The sequence below is a fragment of the Dipodomys merriami genome, unplaced genomic scaffold (genome assembly GCF_024711535.1).
Source record: "Dipodomys merriami isolate MVZ:Mamm:240054 unplaced genomic scaffold, mDipMer1.0.p SCAF_944, whole genome shotgun sequence".
Lineage (NCBI taxonomy): Eukaryota > Metazoa > Chordata > Mammalia > Rodentia > Heteromyidae > Dipodomys > Dipodomys merriami.
In genome coordinates, this window is record NW_027206562.1 from 208,119 (window position 1) to 231,357 (window position 23,239).

Genomic DNA, 23,239 nt, shown 5'->3' on the forward strand with positions numbered 1-23,239 from the left:
TACCAAGCAAACGGCCCTCATAAACAGGCGGGAGTTGCAATCCTAATATCAGATAAAATAGACTTCAAACTAAAATTCGTGAGAAGAGATAAAGAAGGTCGCTACATACTAATTAAAGGATCTCTCCTTCAGGAGGATATTACAATTCTAAATATCTATTCGCCAAACAATGGAGCACCCAAATTTATCAAAGAAACACTACTTTCCCTCAAATCCCATATAGATCCAAAGACATTAATTGTTGGGGATTTTAACACACCACTCTCCCCACTAGATAGATCAACTCGGCAAAAACTCAACAGAGAAACCGCAGATCTAAACAGCTGCATAGATCAACTAGACTTAACAGACATTTACCGAACATTTCACCCAGCAGCAACAGAATACACGTTCTTCTCAGCAGCACATGGAACGTTTTCTAAAATAGACCACATTTTAGGCCACAAAGCAAACTTGTCTAAATTCACAAACATTGAAGTTATACCTTGCATTCTCTCTGACCACAAGGGAATAAAATTAGATCTCAACAACAAAAGCCACCAAAGAAAGTCCGGCATCACATGGAGGCTGAACAACACACTGCTGAATCATGAGTGGGTCATGGAAGAGATTAGAAAGGAAATTCAAATGTTCATGCTATTCAACAAAAATGAACACACAAATTACCAGCTCCTCTGGGACACAGCAAAGGCAGTACTCAGAGGCAAGTTTATAGCTCTGAGCTCCTACATCAACAAATTGGAGAGATCGGAAACTAACAATTTAATGACACATCTAAACCTCCTTGAAAAAGAGCAGCAAGATAAACCCCAATCCAGTAGACGGAAAGAAATAATCAAAATTAAATCAGAATTAAATGAATTAGAATCCAAAAAAACTATAGAAAGAATCAACAAAACAAAGAGTTGGTTCTTCGAAAAACTTAACAAAATTGACAGACCCTTAGCAAACCTTATCAAAAAAAGGAGAGAACACACCCAAATTAATAAACTCAGAGATGAGAATGGAAACATCACCACGGAAACAACCAAGATTCAGAACATTATTAGGGGATACTTCTCAAAACTTTATGCTAATAAGTTTGAGAACTTGACAGAAATGGACCTTTTCCTAGCAAATATTGACATGCCAAAACTAAACCAAGATGAGTTAAACCAGCTTAACAGGCCCATATCAAGCATTGAAATAGAAACAGCAATAAGAGACCTCCCAGCTAAGAAAAGTCCAGGAACAGATGGTTTTACAGCGGAATTTTACAAGGCCTTCAAAGCAGAGCTCACACCAATACTCCTCCAACTCTTCAATGAAATTGAAAGAGAAAGCTCACTACCGAACACATTCTATGAAGCCATCATAACCCTCATCCCAAAACCAGGCAGGGACTCATCAAAGAAAGAGAACTATAGACCCATTTCTTTGATGAACATTGATGCAAAACTTCGCAACAAAATTTTGGCCAATCGACTTCAACAATTCATCCAAAAAATCATACACCATGATCAAACAGGATTCATTTCAGGGATGAAAAGCTGGTTCAATATACGCAAATCAATTAATATTATTCATCACATCAACAGGAGCAAGAATAAGAACTACATGGTTATCTCAATAGATGCAGAAAAAGCATTTGACAAGATCCAACACCCCCTTATGATGAAGGTTCTGGAAAAGTTAGGAATCCATGGAACATTCCTCAATACAATAAAGGCTGTATATGACAAACCTACAGCCAGCATTATACTCAATGGTGAAAAACTAAAGCCATTTCCTCTTAACTCAGGAACAAGACAAGGATGCCCACTCTCTCCACTTCTCTTCAATCTAGTATTAGAATGCCTAGCTACAGCAATAAGACAAGATGCAGACATAAAGGGAATCCAAATATGGAAAGAAGAAATAAAACTCTCCCTCTTTGCAGATGACATGATCTTGTATTTAAAGAATCCCATAGACTCCACTCCCAAATTACTCAAGCTGATTCAAAACTTTGGCAAAGTAGCAGGTTATAAAATTAACCCCCCAAAATCAATGGCTTTTCTATATGCCAACAATGAGAAAAGTGTGGCTGAAATTAGGAAAGCAACTCCATTTGTAATACCCCACAAAAAATAAAATACCTAGGAATTTACGTAACCAAAGAAGTGAAGGACCTCTATGATGAAAACTTTAAAATCTTGAAAACGGAAATCAACACAGAACTTAAAAAATGGCAAAACCTCCCATGCTCCTGGATTGGCAAGATTAACATCGTGAAAATGGCAATACTTCCCAAGGCTATCTACAAATTCAACGCGATACCTATCAAAATTCCACCCTCATTCTTCAAGGAAATAGAGGAGGCAATCCAAAAATTCATATGGAACAATAAAAGACCCCGAATAGCAAAAACGCTCCTCAACGGAAAGAACACTGCTGGAGGAATATCAATACCAAATTTCAAACTCTACTATAAAGCCATAGTAATCAAAACAGCTTGGTATTGTCATAAGAACAGACCTCAGGACCAATGGAATAGAATTGAAAACCCAGAAATGAACCTACAGACCTATAGCCATCTAATCTTCGATAAGGAAGCTAAAACAATAGAATGGAAGAAAGACAGCCTCTTCAGTAAATGGTGCTGGCAAAATTGGTTAACTACATGTAGAAAACTAAAGCTAGATCCTTATATATCACCCTGCACCAGAATCAACTCCAAATGGATCAAAGACCTTGAACTCAAAGCAGACACTCTGAAAACATTACAGGATGGAATAGGAGAACCCCTAGGTCTCCTTGGCTCAGGTCGAAATTTTCTGAATAGAGACCCGGAAGCACAACAAATCAAAGAAAGGTTGGACAAATGGGATTGCATAAGATTGCAGAGCTTCTGCAGGGCAAATGACATAGCTGGCAAGATCAATAGAAAGCCCACCGATTGGGAGAAGATCTTTACTAGCCATACAACGGACAAGGGTCTCATATCTAAAATATACTTGGAACTCAAAAAATTAAACCACCCAACAACAAATCCTCAAAGAATCAACTGCCCAATAAATAAGTGGGCGAAAGACTTAAAGAGAAGCTTCTCTGAAGAAGAAAGAAGGATGGCCAATAGACACATGAAGAAATGTTCAACATCCCTAGCCATAAAAGAAATGCAAATCAAAACAACATTGAGATATCACCTCACTCCAGTTAGAACAGCAAAAATCAAGAACTCTAACAACAACAGATGCTGGAGGGGATGTGGACAGAAAGGAACCTTACTTCATTGTTGGTGGGAATGTAAACTTGTTCAACCACTTTGGAAAGCAGTATGGAGGTTCCTCAGAAGACTTCACATAGATCTCCCCTATGATCCAGCAATCCCACTTTTGGGCATTTACCCAAATGTTTACAAACAAGACCACACTAAAGCTACCAGCACAACTATGTTTATTGCAGCATTATTTACCATAGCTAAGATATGGAACCAACCCAGATGCCCCTCAGTAGATGAATGGATCAAGAAAATGTGGTATATATACACAATGGAATTCTATGCCTCCATCAGAAAGAATGACATTTCCCCATTTGTTAGGAAATGGAAAGGTTTGGAAAAAATTATATTAAGTGAAGTAAGCCAGGCCCAAAGAAGCATAGGTCCCATGGTTTCCCTTATTTGCAATATCTAGTATAGGTATGAGTCAAGCGGAAAAGGTCAGATAATGTGATGTTAGGATAATGAACCCTTAATTATGTATTTTATTGTTTTCGTTTCTTTCATGCATGTGTTTCTAACGCATTTATAAGATTATTTCTTTGTTGCTTTGTATGTCCCTCCCCCACAGTGTGACCCCCGCTTTCACTATATTTGATGTCAGTATAACATGTGGAGGAGATGGGGACAAACAAGTCGTTTAAGGATTCAGGTGGACCTGTTGCAACAATGAGAAGTACAAAATGTCATGTCAAAACCAGCTTTACAATGTCGGTGTGGGGGGGGGAGGGGGGTATAATTGGGTGGGGGGAGGGGGGTAAAATTGGGTGGGGGGAGGGGGGAGGCGGGGAAGGGAAGTGAAGTGTAAATAAAGGAGGAGGCTGCAATGCTTGGTAAGAAATGTATGCATTATCCTGCCCATGTAATTGTAGCCCCCCTGTACAGTATGTTCTCAAATAAAATAAAATACAATTAAAAAAAAATAAGTGGGCTGAAGACTTAAAGAGAAACTTCTCTGAAGAGGAAAGAAGGATGGCCAATAGACACATGAAGAAATGCTCAACCTACCTAGCCATAAAAGAAATGCAAATCAAAACAACATTGAGATACCACCTCACTCCAGTTAGAATGGCACAAATCAAGAACTCTAATAACAACAGATGCTGGAGGGGATGTAGACAGAAGGGAACCTTACTGCATTGTTGGTGGGAGTGTAAACTTGTTCAACCACTTTGGAAAGCAGTATGGAGGTTCTTCAAAAGACTCCACATAGGGCTGGGAAGGTGGCTCAGTGATATAGCACTTGCCTTGCATGCATGAGCCCCTGGGTTCGATTCCTCAGAACCACATAACCAAAAAGAAAAAAGCCGAAAGTGGTGCTGTGGCTCAAGCGGTAGAGTGCTAGCTTTGAGCTGAAGAGCTGAGGGACAGCGCCCAGGCCCAGAGTTCAGGACCCACCACTGGACCCCCCCCCAAAAAAAAAAGACTCCACATAGAGCTCCTCTATGACCCAGCAATTCCACTTTTGGGCATTTACCCAAATGTTTACAAACAAGACCACACTAAAGCTACCAGCACAACTATGTTCATTGCAGCATTATTTACTATAGGTAAGATATGGAACCAACCCAGATGCCCCTCAGTAGATGAATGGATCTAGAAAATGTGGTATATATGCACAATGGAATTCAATGCCTCCATCAGAAAGAATGACATTGCCCCATTTGTTAGGAAATGGAAAGACTTGGAAAAAATTATATTAAGTGAAGTAAGCCAGGCCCAAAGAAACATAGGTCCCATGGTTTCCCTTATTTGCAATATCTATTATATGTCTGAGCCAAGCAGAAAAGATCAGATAAGGTGATGTTAGAGAAATGACCCCTAAGATATGTATTCAGATGTTTTTTTTTTCTTTCATGCGATTGTTTCTAACACATTTATAAGATTATTTCTTTGTTGCTATGTATGTCCCTCCCCCACAGTATAACCCCTGCTTTCACTGTATTTGATGTCAGTATATTTTGTGAGGGGAAGGGGAAAAACAAATCATTTAAATAGGGATACAGGTGGATCCATTGCAACAATGAGATGTACAAGTCATTATGTCGAAAACGAACTTTACAACTTTGGTGGTGGGGGAGGGAGGCAGGGAGGATTGGGTGTGGGGCAGGGGAAGGATGGGAAGGGATGGGAAGGGGAAAGAAAGGAGGAGCCTACAATGCTTGATAAGAAATGTACTCATTATCTTGCCCATGTAATTGTAACCCCTCTGTACAGTATTTTTACAATTAAAAAAGTATATCAGCTCCTTCTGCTGATAAAAACTCCATTTAGTGTTCAGGACTGTAATCTGAGAAATGTCTCTGGGGTTTGTGCTAAGATGGACTTTCCTTATGGCAGCATTACAAGGTAATTTATGAAAACTAAGAGATACTAAATATATGACTGGGTGTGAGTGAGGAGACAGTAGGTCTTTGTGAAATTTCCTGGCCAGGATGCTCTGTGTTCGCAAGTGTGCAGTGTGAAGTGCAGCTGGTGGTATCTGGAGGAGGCTTGGTGTAGCCTGAGTGTTCCCTGAGACTCTCCTGTGCAGCCTCTGGATTTGGCTTCAGTAGTTACTACATGAACTGGCTCTACCAGCCTCCAGGAAAGAGGTCTGAGTGGCTCTTATACATTAGTGGTGATAGCAGTGACAAAAACTATGCAGACTCTGTGAAAGGTCAATTCACCATCTCCAGAGACAACTGAAGGAGCACGCTGTTTCTGCAGATGGACAGTCTGAGAAGATAGGACATAGCTTTGTACTACTGCATGAGACACAGGGGACCCAAGTGTGACCCCAGACATTAACCTCCCTGATGGTTGCTCAAGACCAGCAAGTGTACTCAGCACCAGCATGGGACGCTCTGTGCCACCACGGGGATGCTCATCACACATTGATTTTCAGGATCTGCAGGTACAGAGAGAGGAGAAGCTATGGCCATCTGTCAGCATCTGGGGCTTCCTCTCTGTGTAACATTTTCCCACAGGAGATTGTCACAGCAGATTCTGATGTTCTGTTTTTGAGCTTACTGTGAATGTCTCTTTATTAAAAAGGGATTTGTTTGCCGTTATGTTTGTTACAGTACTAGAGTTGAGTACTGCCCCTTAGATCTTTAACTTGAGTCTGGCACTCTACCATTGTAGTCACAACTCACCTCTATCTTGTTGCTAGTTAAGTGGAGATTTGGTTCTTGGATTTGTCTGCCCAGGGATAGATTCAAACTGATTCTGAGACCTCAGCCTCCTGAGCAGCTAGGGTTACAAGTATGAGCCACAGGAACACAGCTAAAAAGGCTATTAAAAAATCTTCATACTTTCCTAGTAAGAGAAATAAATGAGATGCAGAAAAAAATACCTGTTACCCAACTAGAATCCAAAGGAAATAAATTTTTTAAATAAAGGGGAAATGAAAGTAAAAAGACTTCCAGAGAAGATGAAGGTGACAAAGGGAAAGATGGGGAAGGTGAACACTCTGGGGACTCAATATGGCCAAATCATATATCACAAGCAGCCAGGCACCAGTGGCTCATGCCTGTAATCCTAGCTACTCAGGAGGCTGAGATCTGAGGATCATGGTTCAAAGCCAGCCTAGGCAGGAAAGTCCAGGAGACTCTTATCTCCAGTAAACCACTAGAAAACTGGACGTGGTGCTCTGACTTAGAAAACCAAGTACCTCTCCATCCTTCCCTCCCTCCCTTTCCCTCCTCTCTCCAACCCTCTCCCAACCCCTCCCTCCCCCCTCTCTCTTCTCTCTCCTCTTTCAGTTTCTTTTTTCTCTATTTTGGATGTTCATGGGGCATGAACTTGGGGCCTGGACACCATCCCTGAGCTCTTATGTTCAAGGCTAGCACTTTGCTGCTTTAAGCCTCAACCCCACTTCTGCTTTTCATTTAGTCAATTGAAGAAAAGAGTTTTAGGGACTTTCCTGCCTGGGCTGGCTTTGAACCACAATCCTCAGATCTCGGCTTCCTAAGTAGTTAGAATTGCAGGCATAAGCCTCCTGTGCTTGGCTCCCTCTCTCTTATTAGCACTGAGAAATAAACAATTCCTAAACTCCAGCGTGTTAGCAGCAAAAGAGACAGCAGAAACCATGGGACCTATGTTTCTTTGGGCCAGGCTTACTTCACTTAATATAATTTTTTTCCAAGTCTTTCCATTTCCTAATGAGTGGTGAGATGCCATTCTTTCTGATGGAGGCATAGAATTCCATTACACACACACACACACACACACACACACACACACACACACACACACACACACACACACACACAGAGCACATTTTTCCAATCCATTCATCTACTGAGGAGCATCTGGGTTGGTTCCATATCTTGACTATGGTAAATAATGCTGCCATAAACATAGTTGCTTAGAAAGCTGAGATCTGAGGATGGTTGTTCAAAGCCAGCCCTGGCAGGAAAGTCTGTGAAACTGTTATTGTCTATTAACCGGCAAAAGCAGAGCAGTGGCTCAAGTGGTATATTGCTAGCCTTGAGCAATAAGCTTCAGTAAGGAGTTCAAGCTTAGAATGGTACAAGTAAAGTACAAGTGAAGGAGAAGTGGAAGGATGAGAGGAGGGGAGAGAAAATTAAAGAGGAGGAAAATGCAAACAATTGCACTAAAAATATAGCTCAATAATGATACAATAATAAAATGATGATACAGGGCTGGACGGTGGCCTGCCTTGCATGCACGAGGCCCTGGGTTCAATTCCTCAGCACCACATAAGCAGAAAAAGCTGGAAGTGGTGCTGTGGCTCAAGTGGTAGAGAGCTAGCCTTGAGCTGAAGAGCTGAAGGACAGCGCCTAGGCCCAGAGTTCAGGCACCATGGCTGGCCAAAAAAAAAAATAAATCAAAAAAAAAATAAAATGATGATACAAATTTTTATAGCATAATATGAAAAGGAAAGGCAAAGCCGATGCTGGTGTCTCATGCCTGTAATCCTAGCAAATGAGGAGCTTGAGATAAGAGGATCATGGTTTAAAGCCACCTTGGGCAGAAAAATCAGTGATTTTTTTTATCAGTTGAGGGGCTTTAACTCAGGGCCTTGAGCTCTTTTGAAATGTATTTCAAACTACTTAATTAGAGATGCTGTCATGGCGGCATCACACCTCACCTCCAAATATTTCCTTCCTTCACAAGCCTATCAACTCATCTGCAGCTGACCCTTGAGAATTATCTAGGCTCCACCTGTATTCTATGCATGCCATCCTGGCATCACAGAGGCACCTCCAGAGCCACCAACAGCAACTTACTTCAGGAAATAAGGCCATGGTTCTATCCCCACACTTGCTGCAAATTATAGAGCTCCCCATTTTTGTAACAAATTTCATATGAAAAGGATTGCCACAGATAAAATAAGATTGAACAGCATTAGACAGTTCATGTGAACATGGCTTTTGTGCCACAGCATCCCAGTGCTATAGCCTAAGGTAGTGCAACAGATAACAGACACTTTCCCAAGACACTTCCTGTCCCTCCAGAGTGGCTACTGATTTTAGCAGGGCCTTAGTCACACTACCTTTTTTTTCCCTAGACTTCTAGAGTGCTTTCCTAGATTCTTGCTGAATAATTGAAGAATTTACAAAGTGAATATCTGTCTTCAATAGGGATTGGCACATTAAGAGACACTCAAGCCGTTATTGACACCTGTCAAGCTGTTATTGACACCTGAAATCCTGTTTTATTTTTGCCTCCACCATGAAGTAGTTGAAAGTAAAGTCACAGTACCAGCTTTGGCTTGCATTAAAATTGAACATTAGACAAGGAATAATAGAGTGTTCCATCTTATTGCAATGTAAGTAAAAGTATATACAATTTAAAGTCAGCCTTCAGTTATCCTAAACCATATTTCACATGTTTAATACATACATATAAGTACCAGCTATACACATATAGACAATAGAAATATAGACTAAAGTTCCATCATCACTGAAATCCTACTCATAAAGTATCTGCTGAAGAATACCAGCCTGGGCTGAGAAATTGGCTCAGTGGTAGAGTGCTTGCCTTGCATGCATGAGGCCCTGGGTTCGATTCCTCAGCACCACATAAGCAGAAAAAAGCTGGAAGTGGTGCTGTGGCTCAATTGGTAAGGGGCTTACCTTTTGGTCAAGAGCTGAGGGAGAGTGCTCAGGCCCAGAGTTCAGGACAACCAACCAAAAAAACAAAGAAGAAAAAGAAGAACAGCAGCCTGATACCATGATCAGGATACCATTATCCCAGCCAAGTTTAACTACATTTCTGTGTCCTTAGTCTCCTTCCTTAAAGACTAATGCTGTAAATCTCCACATAATCTCTAGCATTGGTAGATCCTTGTTTTTTTTTTCATTTGGTTTTGATGTTTTGCAACAGTGTTACTATGCAGCCTAGACAGGCAACGTGCTGACAATATCCTGCCTCTGCTTCTAGCAGCTGAGATAACAGTCACACCATCATGCACAGCTAAATCTATTCAATTGTAAACTTTAGCTCTTTTAGCAATGTGATCTTGAGTTTCTTATCTTTGAACTTCAGTTCCTTCACTTAATAGCCAGGAATGACAGAATTTGGTATTGGCATAAGAATGAAATAAGACAATGGGTGAACAAATGCATCAATGGTATTCAATAGACACTATGCTGAAGATGCACTATTCAACTTGCGGGTGGGGATTGGAAGGGAAAATTGGGAGTGGGGAAAGGATGACATTGTCCAAAAAGAAATGTATGCTTAACTTATGTAACTGTAATCCGTCTATATATCAACTGTATAATGAAAAATTAAAAATAAAAATATATTAAAATGAAATAATATAAATTTTAAGAAGGTGCTTCAAAAACAAAGTCTCAATTAACAGAAGGGATGTGAAGGGTAAACAAAGGAGGAGGCTGCAATGCTTGGTAAGAAATGTATGCATTATCCTGCCCATGTAATTGTAACCCCGCTGTACAGTATGTTCACAAATAAAATAAAAATAAAAGTCTCAATTAACGTTAAGTTCTAGTAAGTATTCTTCATGAAGTATAGAGTTGTCCTATTTAAATTTGTTTAGTCCATGTAAGGCACAGTGAGAGACAAGGATTGGGAAGCTCTAAGTGTCAGGAAGGACTTGGGGAAAGTATGTGGGATCCTCTCTTATCTGAAAAAAATATAACATTAACCAATGGGGCTGGAGGGATGCCTTCAGTGCTAGATTGCTCCCTGATTTCCAAATCCAAGAATATAAAATATGGTAATAGACAAAAAAATTGCAAGTTAGTGACTAAACAAACTTAATTCTATGTGAAAGACAGAAAATAGTCTCTCTGAGCTCAAGGAATGCAGATTTCTATTTCTTTTCTCATGCCATGAAGAAATCAAGCTAGCCTTGAATTTCTGAACACTTTGCTTTTCCAGCTAATCTATTCCTGATGCACTGGAGACTTGTGAACCTGGCTTTGTTAGTCATGACAACAGCTCAAGTGTAGGCAAATTACATAATAAGCATACTGGATACTCAGGAAAGATATAATAAGATCAGAAAAGGGAATTGTAGAATGATAGCTAAAAGAAGCTCAAAGTCCAGGAGACTGTTAGCTCCAATAAACTACTTAGAAATAGCTGGAGGTGACACTGTGTGACCTGCAGCTATGACAAGATCATACTAGAGAAGCACTTTGTTGGTAGGTTTGGGGCCATGGAGCAGCTCAGCAAGAATGCTGGGTGGGTTGGGAGGCATTAGAGCAGCAAGAATGGTCTGTCTCTTGGGTGTGTTCAGAGAGCCTATGTTCAGAGTGCCATTGTGGCACTACATAGGGCATGGTGGAGTCTGAACCAAGCAGATTCTGCAAGGGGCCAAAGCATGGTACTTATTCATGTTGGACAGCCCTTGCCTTAACTATGACCTGTCATGTACACCAGAGTTCTGGACCCAAACTAATAATAAAGGCTTTCAACCAAAGAAGCACATAGGCAGTGTGAATGACTGGAAGGAGTAAGCATGTGGACCAGAAGTGAGACATGGGAGCAAGATGGGGGATTCTAAGATATCCTCACTGAGCAACACATCTAGTCAGCCATAAGGCTCATAGCACTGACACGAGTACCACTGACAGCTTGATGCAGCTGGAATAGTCCAGGCTATGGGGAGCATCAATGCTGTTTCAACCTACAACTTGCCACTTAGGCTTGGCGAAATGATGGGAACCATTGGTGTGGCTACCAGCCTCTGTGACATACTGTCAACTGACCAGAGCAAGTCTCTTCATGGTCATGGTTCTTCTCCTGGGGAAAGGGTTCCCAGTAAAAGGCAGAGAGTGGCAGTGTCTTAATGAGTTCCCATTGTTGTGACAGAAGATCTGATACAGACAAATTAAAGCAGGACAGGCTTATTTTGCCTATAATTTCAGGATTTTTCAGTACACGTAAGTTTTTATAAGAAAACCTTCTCACATACTGAGTGATTCCTTGGAAGTAGATGGAGGAGAGAATGAGAATGAGAACATATTGATGTACCTGGCATTCTCCTTTTAGGATATTTATTCTCTCAGGCTCCCAGAATGGGATGGTAATGTTCATCTACATTGAGTGAAGATCTATCCACACTGATAATCCTCCTTGCAATAACACAATGTAACCCAAGGAGTGCTTTCCTAATCTCCTAGCTACTTCTTAATCCACTCATGCTAATAATACTCACCATATCCATCACAAGTCCACCTTTATTAACCTGGAACCCAAATAGTTCTTCATAACCCTAAGATTCCACCTTTGCTCTTGTAGGTTTTTGTCCATCCATTTCCCAGAATTCCCCATGGCTGTAAACAATCGAAAAGTCTTCAAAATTTTAAGACTAAATTTTCTTATGCGATTCTAGGAAAACTCTTAGGCATGAGTCACTATGAAGTGAAAAACAACTCATATACACTAGAGGGAAAATGGCACAGATTATAGATTTCCACTCAATCAGAAAGGAAAATTCCCACCTTATGGTATTTTTACTTGCAGGCCACAGGACATTTACCTTTTTTTTTTTTTCAGTCGTGGGGCCTGAACTCTGGGCCTGGGCACTGTCCTCAGATCTTCAGCTCAAGGCTAGCAGTCTACCACTTGAACCACAGCTTCACTTCTGGCTTTTTCTGCTTATATATTGCTGAGAAATCAAACCCAGGGCCTCATGCTTGCAAAGCAAGCACTGTACCACTGAGCCACCTTCCCAGCCTCAGGCATTCTCCTTAACAGGCATTTCATATTCCTGACATGACCAATACCCTGAGGGCTCCACTACAGATTAGATTTCATCCTCACAGCATCACACATCACCCTCTGAGGAGCAGCCTTTGGGGATTTCATCCAGGACACATGGACTCTTTTTTTGTTTGTTTGTTTGTTTGTTTGTTTTCTTGGAGATGGGGACAACACTTTTCTGCCTTGGTAGGCATTGATCCAGCTCCCAGTAATATGATAAGGTGGGATTACAAGCATGTGCCACTGCTGCCAAGCTCTCAAATTCTTCTCAAAACCACTACTTTCTAGGGTGTTTTTTGTTCAATTTAATTTATAAATTTATTTTTTATTTGTTGCAGTTTAAAAAACTTTATTATACTACACACTCTATTAGTAAATGCACCAGATTTCATTTTCTCAAATGGTGAATGGAGTGCAAGATGGTCATCGCATGTTTCTTCATTACGAAGCACAGGATCTGATTGAGGGATGGCTTTAGTGTATTCCTACTGAGTAACCACAGAAGTGTGGAAGCCTACCATTGTCCTGTCATCAGATGTCAGAGGAAGGTCCACTTTAGATTGGAAGTAAATGTTTCAAGATAGTTCTCTCTGCTCTTATCCACTTCTGCTGCTATAATAGTGTATCAGGATGCTTATCAAGCAGGAAGAGAAAAGATATTGCAAAGGAAACTGCTTTTAAAGTCCACCTAGGCACACCGATTTTCATTCCATGGAGCCTGTCATCTTGCTTAAATCTGGGTCCTACAAGTTACCAACTACATGTATTTTTAAATGTTTGTCTACAAATGCTTTTTCCAGGGTGTTACAAGTTAACATTATGTGCAAAGTGCACATAATTGCTCTCATGAAATAGCCTCTATTAAACACCAAGAGTTGTGCATTAGTAACCTCTAATGCATTTCTTAGCCTTTTCTAGTTGACAATTGATAGTAACCACAACCATGGCATAGTGGGTCACACCTGTAAACCTAGGAAGTAGATTTGTGGTTTGAAGCCATCCTGGGCAAAAACTTTGTGAGACACCAACTCATCCATATCAAATGAGTGCCACTTTCAGCTTTTTCTGCTTATGTGGTTTGTGCTGAGGAATCGAATCTAGGGCCTCATGCATGCAAGTCAAGCACTTACCACTGAGCCACCTTCCCCACCGAGTTTAATTTATTTTTTAATTTCCAAAATAGCTCCAGAAGCCGGGCGCTGTTGGCTCACGCCTGTAATGCTAGCTACTCAGGAGGCTGAGATCTGAGGATCGCGGTTCAAAGCCAGCCCGGGCAGGAGAGACCGTGAGACTCCTATCTCCAATAAACCACCAGAAAACCGGAAGTGGCGCTGTAGCTCAAGTGGTAAGCATTCGCCTTGAGCTGAAGAACTGAGGGACAGCGCCCAGGCCCAGAGTTCAAGCCCCACGACCGACAAAAAAAACAAAAAACAAAAAAACAAAATAGCTCCAGAAGTGGAGCTATGGATCCAATGGCAGAATGCTACTCCTCAACCAAAAGAGCTCAGGGACACAGCTTATTAAGTAAAAAATAAAAAGTTTTCAGTTTCTTTAGAAACAGAGCAGAGTTTATAGAAAAATTAAATGCAATAAGTTATTTTTCTGAAAGCAGACAGTCAGGATGAATTTGCTCCTTCTCCTCTGACTCCATCTCAGCTAAAATCTTGACTAAGACAATAAGGACTAACCTCTAACAAAAGTTTTATGCCCATGGTTCTGTAATGCTAGCTGCTGAGATCTGAGCACCATGGTTCAAACTCATCCCAGGAAAGTCCATGAGGCTGGTACCTCCAATTAATCACCAAAATGCAGAAAGTGATGTTGTGACTCAAGTGGCAGAGCACTATCCTTGAACCAAATTGCTCAGGGACAGTGCCCAGCCCCGAGTTTCATCACTATGATCAGTAAATAAAACATAGAGAATATAGGGAATTATACAAAAAGCCAGATTCTACCAAATAAGTAAAGAAGAGATGAACTCCCTGTCCTGCTGCCCAGAAGCTAGAAACTGCAGTGTTCCCAGGCAGGATGCACATGTGCACACCTTTGATTGCATAGTTACAATAGCAGAGCATGAGGTATTCTAACTCCTGAAAAATGCCTTTGGCTTGGCCTTTAGCTGGTTGTTTTGCAGTTGGAATTTCCTAGACTTTTCTGCCTAGGCTGCTTTTGAACTGTTATTCTCTAGCTCTCAGCATGCTCACTAAATAAGATGACAGCATGATCCATCGTGGGATGACACATTGCTGAGGAACTTCTTTGAAACAATGGAGATGAAAATCCCCATAAACGATTGTAGTTTACTGTGCAATATTGAGTGGTGGTTAGTCTGTTCAGGAAGGTGTACAACAGCCATCAGCAGCTCTGAGCTCAGCACTTCTGGTGTTCAGCACTGAGCATTTTTTAATTGGGCTATCCCTTTATATTATTGCAAGTGTTCTTTATTTTATGTTCAAGAATCTTATAACAAACAAGACTTGAAAATAATGTTTTCTGTTTTCCATTCTGGTGTGGGCTGAGGAGGGAGGGAGAGGAAAGGATAGAGAAGGGAGGTGGCCTGAGAAGGCAGTGGGGACTGGCAGGGCATCGGGGCCTGAGCTGGTTCCCCAGTTCCTTCTGAATAAAGTGAGACTGCATTGTTGGACAGTCTGTAGGGACAGGACACACTAGTGGGAGTCCATAGTGGCTCTCTCCAGGACTGCAGTGTCCTGGTCCCTCCTGCCTGCTTTCAAGTGCCCTGGATGTGGCCCTCTCGTGGGCCCTGGTAGGTGAATATCCTTAGGTCGCCCCGCTGGCTGTCTGTTCCCAGATTTGCCATGATTAGGAGCTGCCCCTCCTCACTCTGGTTCCAAGCCCAGCACTATCTGCCTCCTACCAGCACCTCCCCACTCATGCCTCATGCCTGCAAGGCAAGCATTCTTCCACTGCTGACTCATTATTTTTTCTTGTTCAAAACACCATTGCTAGGAGGGATGAGTGACAATGTTGTCAGACACCTTGTATTTATATAGTGTCTTGTAGAATGGGAACTTCTTTGTATAATTACCTAAAGATAACAATAACAATAACAACAATAATAATAAATGTTTAAAAAACACCATTGCTTCTGTCCTGCACTGATAGAAAAATATCGTAGTTCCCTTACCTGCACCTCTGATAAATGATTTTTTGTCAAGATTTCTGATTTACTAGAGACAGCTTACATTTGACCATTTATGTCAGTCACACCACACCGAGGTGACTCTCAGGTCAGTGAAGGAGCTCTGAGCCCAGCTTATCACCCCATCCAATTCTACTGACTTTAATCAAGTGCACTATTCCCTACCTGGTAACATTCCTAATGAACCTCATGATCATTTACAACATCCTTCTGGACTTCCTGGATATGAGAAGGCACTGGTCAGGTGAGTCCTAGGTCTGTGGGAGCAAAGTCTCCTGCTGAGCCCTGAATTCTGAGCTCTGGAAACTTGTTTGTTTGTTTGTTTGTTTGTCGGTCGTGGGGCTTGAACTCTGAGCCTGGGCGCTGTCCCTTAGTTCTTCAGCTCAAGGCGAGCGCTCTACCACTTGAGCTACCGTGCCACTTCCGGTTTTCTGGTGGTTTATTGGAGATAGGAGTCTCACGGTCTCTCCTGCCCGGGCTGGCTTTGAACCGCGATCCTCAGATCTCAGCCTCCTTGGTAGCTAGGATTACAGGCGTGAGCCACCAGCGCCCGGCGGAAACTTGTTTGTTTAATGTAAGCCACTTTTGATTTATGAATTTTTCATTTTTCTATTTTTACAAAATAGAATTTTTGAAGCAAGTCTTGATTTATGAAGATAAGGTGGCATTTGCTATTGGTACAGAGAATAAATATAGTTAATGTAAACCTTCATCATAAAGGAAGGTAGTTGTTATTTGTGGGAGCTCTGGTAAGAATGTTTTTCCAGTCCCAAGTCTTGAAATCTGAGCCTAGGCACTGTCCCTGAGCCTCTTTGTGCTCAAGGGTAGCACTCTATCACTTGAGCCACATTGAAACACTTGAGCCACTACACAGTTTTTTCTGATTAGCTTATTGTAGATAAGTGACTCCTACCCAGGTTGGCTTAAAACTGCAATCCCCAGATCTCAGCTTCATGAGTATCAATAATTACAGATGTGAGTAACTGGCACCCAGCTGGTAATTGAATATTTTTAAAAATTGTATATTCCCAGAGACAGTCATGATGGTTTATTGCTTGCTGTTTTGGAGGTCTGAACTCACATTAGAGATACTGAGAACTCAGTAGTCTGTGTAGGAAACCTAATATATTGGCATCTGTCACATGATAGCTTGCTATTATTAAAGTTTCATCTTTGTGTTAGAGATGCTGAGATATGAAGATTAAGGGTAAAAGCCAGCCTAGGCAGGAAATCTGTGATACTCCAGAAACTTGCCCCAAACAAATCCAGAAGTGAAGGTGTGGCTCCAGTGGCAGAGTGCAAAAAAAAAAGAAGCTCAAAGACAACACCGGCCCTGAATTCAAGCGTCAGTATTCAATACTCAGGACTGGGGCACACACACACATACACGCACACACACACACACACACACACACACACACACTGGTCTCTCTCTCTCTCTCTCTCTCTCTCACACACACACACACACACACACACACACACACACTGGTCACACACACACACACACACACTGGTCATAGGTGGCTCCTGCCTGTAATCCTAACTCAGGATGTAGCAATCTGAGGATCGTGCTTCAAAGCCAGCCCCTGCAGGAAAGGCCGTGAGACTTTTGTCTCCAATAAACCACTCAGAAAACTGGAAATGGCAGTGTGGTTCAAGTGGTACAGCGTTAACCTTGAGCTAAAATTCTGAGGGACAGGGTCCAGGCCCAGAGTGTTTTTCCATGACCGACAAAAGAAAAGGAAAAAGAAAGAGCAAGAAATAAATAAAAAGAAAATGCAAAGATTTGGGGAAACAACAAAAACAACAACAAAACCCACAGGACTTCTATCTTGGGTAGAAAGCTGACCACCTAGGAAAACATACTAGTGAAATGTTGACCCTGACCACACACTACGTCATGGATCTTGGAATAATAGCTGTTTCTAAGGAAAATAGGACCCTGCACAAAACTATGAACTACAGTGTAGTATATTCAGGAAGGATAATGTCAAGGAAACTGGGGTAGACAAGTGAAGACAGGAAGGGTAGATGAATGTAGCCATGACAGTCAATGTGAATGTGTGAAAATGGAACTAGACAAACTGAGGTGATGGGGGCTGGGGAAGGGATGACAAGAATGATAAAACGGGTGACATCTATCACATGCATTGTACTCATGATCCCAAGTATGGAAATTAAAACCCTTTGTACATCAACTTCATAAAATACTATTAGTAAATGTAATGATACATTGCACTCACAAACTGATATGTTGAATTGAAGTTCTTTGTACAATTACTTAAGTATTTCTATAATAATAAATTCCTTATTAAGCTGGGCATTGGTGTTTCATGCCTGTAATGGTAGCTACTGTGTATGTTGAGCTCTGATGTTTCCGGTCTCACATTCTTCCTCTCTGCTTTGACAGTATAATATCATCATTATTTATGATCGCCTACTTTAGAAATCTTTTTTTTTTTTTTTTTGGTCCTGGGGCTTGAAATCTGTGCTTAGGCACTGTCCTTGTGCTCTTCAGCTCAAGGTGAGCACTCTACCGCTTGAGCCACAGCACCACGTCCGGTTTTCTAGTGGTTTATTGGAGATCAAGAGTCTCACAGACTTTCCTGCCAGGGCTGGTTTGAACAGCGATCCTCAGATCTCAGTCTCCTGAGTAGCTAGGATTACAGGCATGAGCCACCGGTTCCTGGCTCACTGTAATAATCTTGAACACACATTTTACTCCGTGTTTTACAATGCGTAATAATATTCTCACATTGATAGCCTGTGAAGCTGCTGTGGGTTTGGTATTACTCTTGTAGTGTAAAATAACTATACTCATTACCTGCAAAGCCTTAGTCTCTGACAATGCTGAAAATTATTCCCCCCAGAACCACATTCATCTCTATACCTTGATATTCCTAAAGTCACAGGAATGATCTGAATTAATTCAACCATTCATCACCTACTTATTAGCATGGAATGTCTGTTCATATGTACTCGCTATCATGAAAATTACTTTCACTACTTTTCATTTTTCTCTTTACCCCATTCTAACCCTATCACCCTGACTTTTCCTACATTAGTTCACCTCACCTATCCAAGCAGCCATTAACATACAGAAAACAGGTAAATACTAATTGTTTTTCAAGTCCTATCATTACAATACATGCATGGAACTTATTTCATTTTAGGTTTTATGTGAAGCAAGCCTAATTGTGACTCTCCTAATCATTATCTGAGAAGGGAGTCTGACAGAACAACCTAGCATCTGCACGCTCCCAGAGCACCCTCTAGCGGGAAGCGGCGCTCACTACACCCTGGGCCCCATGATACCCACGCGCTGAGCGCGCCCTCTGGAGGGAAGCAGCGCTCACTGCACCCAGGCTCTGAGCACCGCAGTAGTTTCAGCTCCAGCCCGTGGAATGGCCTGGCCCTGGAGACCTGGGCTGCTCTCAGGACAGTCCTTCTCCACTAAGAGTCATCCTTATCATCCCTTAATAAAAGGGCAAAGGAGAGGAGGAGGGTGCAGCGGAAGGAGGTGACCAGGAGGGACGTAGAAGCTGCGGGCACCGCGGTCCGGTGCGGGTGCGGTGGCCCAGCCCCTGCCTCCGATTTCATCTACGCAGCTTTTCCCATGACGGTTGAGATACCGAATCGGTTATTTCTTGAAAGATTGTCCCCGAGCCGCTCTGCCTCTCCCTGCCTTTCCCTCAACGAAGGCGGCTTGACAATGTGTGGGTGTCCAGCACACTTGGGGGCCGTTCCATCTCCTGATGCTGTTCGCTGTCCCGCTTTGCTGCTAGGTGCTGCGGTCCGAACCCTGGTTCCCATGACCCACAAACACCCCCGGAGCCGGTCCACACAGAGCCCCGGAAGGACCCAGTTCTCTGCCCGGCGGCTCCCCCTGCGGGTCCTGTCGACCACACCCTGCACCGGCCACTGACAACCCTGACTAGGGGACCGATTCCGGACCCTGACCTCCGGCAATGCGGGGGGGGGGGGGGGGGGGGGGCGGAAGGGGGCAGGGCTGCGCATGTGCAGTGGGGCTTACGGGGCAGTGGAGGATCCGCCACCTCCCACCAGGTGTTTCCATAAGGCATGGCGTGCTGGACTCACCGGATCCAGCTCCTGGGATGGTGCCACCAAGGCCTTGGCCAGAGTTGTGCCTGCTGCTCAGCGCTTCTGATTCTCTACCACAAGTTTAGACCAGGATCCGTGCCCAGACATGAGCCAGCCACGTTCACGACCCGGCTACCCCGAGCCAGAGCCCCGAGGCCACCCTTCCCCGCGAGCACCAGGCCGGGCTCCGCCCCCCGTGCCGCCAGTGTGCAAGCGAGAGCACGATGGCGTGAGGCTTTATTCAGTACAGGTTCATGCAGCCTGCGGGAGCCGAGGCTTTTCAGCGAAACGGCTTCTCCTTGGGTCAGTAGATGCGGCTTGGTCGCACAGATTGGCTCACCAGGAATGCAAACCCAGATGTGAGGCAATGCAGGGCCCAATCACCATGGAGACCAGAACCTGCAGGCATTACCATTGAATGGAATCCCTGGGCTTCAGGAACTAGTGTTGAAGGAAATACACAAAAGCCCCACCGGGGCCTCAGTTTATGTATAGCCAGCTTGTTAGTCATGCAACATTTATACCACCTACTGAAGTTTGGAAAAATTGTAAGGTAATTTTTAATGTGATTCTGTGTTTCTGAGAAAATCTAAGCTTTGTGGTGGTGGTGGTGGTGGTGCAATATAACTTCCTGGTAGATTTAAGTTTGGGATATATAGGAAATAAAAATTAGGTTGCCTAGTGCCCGGTCAGATAGTACATGCCATTCTTACGCTGACAAATAGATTCGTTTGTGGACAGGAACATGAAAGGGTACATGTTAAAATATGTATTTTTCATTAATCTGCATGGATTATGTAGAACATCAAAGCTGTTTTTAAAAGAGAGATTCGTGGATGTATTTGTGCTGTGCTTTCATTTCTTTGTAAATGAAGTAACGATTGATAATACACTTGTTGACCTTTTCACGCCTTCATATATATGTACACATATATAGAAATAGATGTCTGTTTTTTTGGTTTTCCAGTGTTTGGAAAGGAACTGATGGCAAAATTAATATTAAGTATACTTTGCCAGATAACCATGCAGACAGCAAGGTACAGAGAACAAAGAAAGGTTTATTGGTGGGGAAAGAGTGCCTGCAAGACTCCTTCTCCCAAGGGAGGAATGAGAAGAAGCACCGGTTATTTTTTGGGGTGACCTATATAACCTAGGAGGTGTAGGAGGTGCTAGAAGGTGCTAGGAGGTGGAGACCCTGGTGTCCACGTGTGGGCCAGGGGCTTCATCATGTCAGACTAGGATTTATGCCTCCTATCCACCTAGTAGATAAGGGTCCTGCAACTGCCCAAATCTGAAGGTCACCCTAAGGGGTTCTTGTTGCCTTATATGGTGGTATTGGTCCCAGAGAAGTGCCATCCCAAGGTAAAGGGGGTTGGAAGTTGATTATGTACTGCCATTACTATGTGGGCCTAGTGTTGCTTAGGAAGGGAGTATGTTAAGCTGTGGAGAAGGGAGGGAATGGACTAAAGCTATGGGAAGGGACTCATTTTGCTAACAGAAACTTAGATTATCTACTGATGAGCTATACCTCCACCTTAAAAACAATTATAATTGTAGACATCCCATACTTCAAGGTCAACTTAAAGCATGAGTGGCAAAGCCAAACACAAACATGTCAATTAAATAAAAACAGATTTTGGTTTGTTTTGTCATAAGTCATGAACTACTAAGTATTGTATCACTATATTTAGAAATTCTTTACTATCTTGTTGGCACTTTAAATTTATCTAAGTAGTCATTGATTTTGAAAATCACAGCATGCTTAGTAGGGGTCAATTAATGGTCCTGTTGAGGAGGTCATGTTGAGGAAAGACCCACAGCCTTTTCAGTGTGCTCTTGCAGTTGGTCCTTGAGAGGGAGAAAAGGACTGTAGCTAGAGCCAGGAGAAGGCATGTAAGGCCCTTTCACAGTGAAAAGGAATGAGACAAAAGCAAGGTGGGATTCGGATTTCTCTACCTGTCTGTCTTCTTGTGACCTGATGACAGAGTCTGGACTACCATGGATCCTCTGGCCTGTGTTTTATTGCAAAGGCAATGAGTGAAGAAAAGTTATGTGATTTGAAGTTAAGAGGGATTTTGGGTCAGCCTTACTCAGCCTTATGTACTATTGTTGATCAGGTGTGATGTAATGGCGGGCTGACTTTTTCTCTTTTTTTCGGAGGGGGGGGAGGCTGGTTGTGGGGCCTGAACTCTGGGCCTGGGCGCTGTCCCTCAGCTCTTCAGCTCAAGGCTAGCGCTCTACCACTTGAGCCACAAGCCACTTCCGTCTTTTTTCATTTTGCTTATGTGGTGCTGAGGAATGGAACCCAGGGCCTCAGGCATGCAAGGCAAGCGCTCTACCACTGAGCCATCTTCCCAGCCCTTATTTGTTCTATTTATTTCTCTCCTTCCTCATCAATCCCCAAACCATATCTGTGGCAGTATTTGTTGTATATATTTTGATATCCTATTATTAGGTGTATACAGTTTGTGAGTATGTTTAACATGTCATTAGTATGTCTTTATCTCAAACCTAGGCATCATGCATGCATTACTAATGCTGTGCATTCAACGATGGCATATCTTCAACTTATAGTGTAATTATTTCTCTGTTGGAAATGTACTGTATTTTCTAGTAATTCCTTTCCAGAACATGTTAAATGTTTATGCAAGAAGAGATAAGGTTAGAGAGATTTTCCTTATCCTTACCTTTCTCTCCATCTGTATTCTCAAGAGATAAAATTTCACGAAATCATATGACAATAAATTTGCCGCGGACCGGGTTCTGTCGGGACGACGGAGGATACCTAGGGGAGGAACCTGGAATAGGTGGGGAGATGGCAAACAGACAACTCACACACAAGAGGAGTGGATGCTGAGTGCTGAGTGCTGAGTGAGATTTAATGCAGAGGATAGCAAACTTTTATAACAGAAGTCTCCATGAGAAAGGGCAAAAGGTTACACAATCTTGCTGCATGGCTTCATTCTTGGGTGGTCACCAGCTGGGCACCTGATAGGCATTTGTCTCCGGCTTATCTCTAAGGAATACAATGGGTTTGGGTTTCGATGTTTGTCACCAATTAACCATTACCTATTTTTATAGAGGCCTTAACTTTCCCATAAGATCTTTCCTGTCTCTTTTTTAATAGTAAACTTTAAGGAGACCTAGCAATTCTCTTAGTAAATAGCAGGAAATTCTCTCTCCATAATTATCTCAGCAATTGCCCATACATTCTTTCTGTTTTAACTGAGCCTATAGCTTCTTGTAAATTCCTTACAAATAATTCCTTCTGCTGAAGTGACTTTGTGAAAACCCCCAATACTTTTATATTTACTTATAACTTGTCTCCTAGCCTCCATAAGAGGGGTCTCAGGTTAGCACTTAACTCTGGTGAGTCCGTCATATTTTTTAAGACACTCATCAGATATTGGAGTCGTCAACACTCTTAAGAAAGAGCTTTGAATAAGGGAACGTTGACAATGAGCAAGTACATAAAGAAGTAGAAGCAGTAAAGGATTAACAGACACTCTTATGAGGGAAAGAAAGACAGAAACACATCTTTTCCCAGG

The 23,239-nt window shown here is 42.4% G+C and overlaps 1 long non-coding RNA gene across 1 annotated transcript in view; it reads right to left on the reverse strand.

Moving 5' to 3' along the window:
• The window catches only part of LOC138821867 (uncharacterized), a 76,484-nt gene extending 56,674 nt beyond the window's left edge, over nt 1–19,810 (reverse strand). The window contains exon 1 of the long non-coding RNA XR_011370244.1: nt 19,689–19,810. This is a non-coding gene — a long non-coding RNA (uncharacterized lncRNA). The remainder of the gene's footprint in view (nt 1–19,688) is intronic.
• Between the last annotated feature and the right edge of the window lie 3,429 nt (nt 19,811–23,239).